Here is a 2,431-nt window from a genome sequence, read left to right as displayed (position 1 = left end):
CAAATAACCTCTCAAAGAGAAAAGGGTCCTGGGGAAGGACCTGGAAACAAAGGACATGCATGGCTGCTGACTCCAAAATCTTCAGATTGTGTGCATGAGTCAGTGCCTGTGACTTCCAGGACAGGAATTTGACTTGACTAATCATCTAGTAGTAACTTTTACTCCTGCCTCTGAACATCTGAGATCCAACAAACAAACACGTGTCTTAGGAACGTACTTTCTACCAGAAACACTGGATATGTGTACTGAGTAACCAGAAAACACTCACTCTGTAACACCCTGCCCCTCCACATTGTCACAGAACACCCCCACAGAAAGAAAGTGAAATTGCTGTTTGACCAACATAAACTCGTGGGTGTTTCCAAGAGTTGGGAATCCTGCCAGATGTAACTGTTAGAAGGGAGCCCAGCCCCACCTGTCCCCCTGCCTTCCCCCCATCCAGCCTGTGTGCTGAGATCCTTATTTGGTGATGCTTCTACCTGGGTCCCTGGACTCAGGGCCAGTCTATCCAGCTCCAGCGCAGGACCACAGTGGAGGAAGCAGCTGTGGCTGACGTCCCTTCCCAAAGAGATGAATGGAATTCCAGGAAGCTGGTGTCATGCTGGCTTGGGGCACTGGCTTAGAGACCAGGCTTAGGGACAGAAGCATTGGGGCAACCCTGCTCATGGCAATGTGTATACCCACAGAAACGTAACCCACACCACGGTTTCGGGAGCCGAAAAATGAAAAGAACGTTTAGGGAGGAAAATGGGAAATAAAATAATAAGCAGAGAGTAATTTATTGCTCTATGGGTCAGTTCTGTAAATCCTTTAAGACCCTGGAGTCAGATGGTTCGGCAAATTCTCCATCCAGGAGTCACGTTAAGAAGCACGAGCGGGCACAAAAACTGTTTTTCAAGACACAACTTCAGTTTTGGCTTGAGGGAGCTGAGTACGAATTAGTTACCTTAAAATTGCATTAGAAACTGTAGGGGTAGCTTTGATCAGAATACGCATACCGCCCCCAAGCGGCAAGCCAAGGAAGCGTAGTAGACTGGGGAAAGTGAACTTCCGCAGCGACTGTGAAAGCGTGCCCCTGGGCAGTGTGAAGGCTAGCTCTGTGCACCATCCGCCAAACTGTCACCCTTAGGTGGTCACACGGAGGGCAAGTTTGCGGGGCAAGAGAGGAGATTGGAGTACAGAGGACACGGGGTCCCCGACCAGGATAAATGGATGAGGGTCAACTACCTCAAGGGTCCCATCTACCCAGTGCCCTCTTCACTTTTATTTCTAAACTAAATGGTCTCCATCTCAAAGTGTCCCTCCATGTTCAAGACCCGCAAGAAGACCTGCTTGGCTGAAACACTCCCCCATCCCGTGCCCCCCCCCCCACCGCCCGTGCAAAGGTCTTGGGTGTTCCCCAAAGGCGTAGTGGCTGGAGACGCTCACGCGGAACGCCTTGGGCCCGCGTGGTGCAGGATCCTGAGTTCTGAGCCCGCGTACGCCAAGGCTGCGTGGGCGGGCACCTATTTTTCTGAGAAGTTCCAGGACTTCTGTAGCCCGAGCCTGGTCTCCCCCTCCACTTGTTAGCTGGCGAGCTGCGCGCCAGGCAGCGGGGGGGAGGGGGGAGCCCAGGCTGCCCCCCTCTGCTTCCTGCCCGCGCGCCCATTGGCCAGGGCAATTCTCAGGAATGCAAGCGTCCCTTTAAAAGCGCGCGGCTCCTCCGCCGAGCCAGCCACGGCACCAGAGCCAGCCGGCCACTTCGGAGCTCCTGTGAGCAGTCTCGGAGCAGCCTCCGACTCCCGCCGCGGTCTCTGGGAGCCCCGGCCGCCCCCAGCCTCTCCAGGACTAGGCGTCCTTCGCTGCACCTTTGCCACCACTCCCGGCCGCTGCGCCCACGTCCACACAGGTAAGCCACTACCCGCCGCCCAGCACTTGCTCATGCCTTGGGGCTGCAGGCGGTCAGAGAAACCCTCATACCCTTCCCTCCCCTTTGGCCTGTCCTATCTGCCCGGTACCTGTCCCTTCTAGCCGCTGAGAGAGATCTTTTCATGAGGTTCCAAAGCCCATTCTCTCCAGCCTTGGGGTTCACAAACAATTCTTCAGGACGGCCCAAGATTTTCTCACCCACCAAGTCTTTCCAGGTTGCCCCTGCCCTTTGTCCTCCTTGTCCCCAAACACATTTTGTTGTCTTGGCTGAAGGACTCTCCAAGGACAAGCCCCAGGTCACTGGTCTTTGTGCCTCTAATCCTGGAACACCACAATCCCCTGCCTCTGGCGCGCTGTTTTTGCCGGACGCCCTCTGGAAAAGTAAATCCTGTTGCTTTTGTTACCCGCACCTGTGGAACCAAGGGGGCCATCCTCACTCACACACACACACACACACACACACACACACACACACACACACACACACACACACCTGCACACCTACATACACATAAATAAATAA

At 54.6% G+C, this 2,431-nt stretch overlaps 1 protein-coding gene across 2 annotated transcripts in view; it reads left to right on the top strand.

The window, feature by feature from the left end:
• Window positions 1-1,754: 1,754 nt before the first annotated feature.
• Thbs1 (thrombospondin 1) overlaps window positions 1,755-2,431 on the top strand; it is a 15,398-nt gene continuing 14,721 nt past the window's right edge. For both annotated transcript variants that reach the window (XM_017796147.2, XM_008825290.3), the window contains exon 1: window positions 1,755-1,888. The gene's annotated coding sequence lies outside the window, so the exon portion shown is untranslated. The remainder of the gene's footprint in view (window positions 1,889-2,431) is intronic.

This window comes from Nannospalax galili, unplaced genomic scaffold (assembly GCF_000622305.1).
Source record: "Nannospalax galili isolate Female #2095 unplaced genomic scaffold, S.galili_v1.0 scaffold629, whole genome shotgun sequence".
Lineage (NCBI taxonomy): Eukaryota > Metazoa > Chordata > Mammalia > Rodentia > Spalacidae > Nannospalax > Nannospalax galili.
Note: the sequence above shows the minus strand (reverse complement) of the source record. Positions and strands in the feature narration are given on the sequence as shown.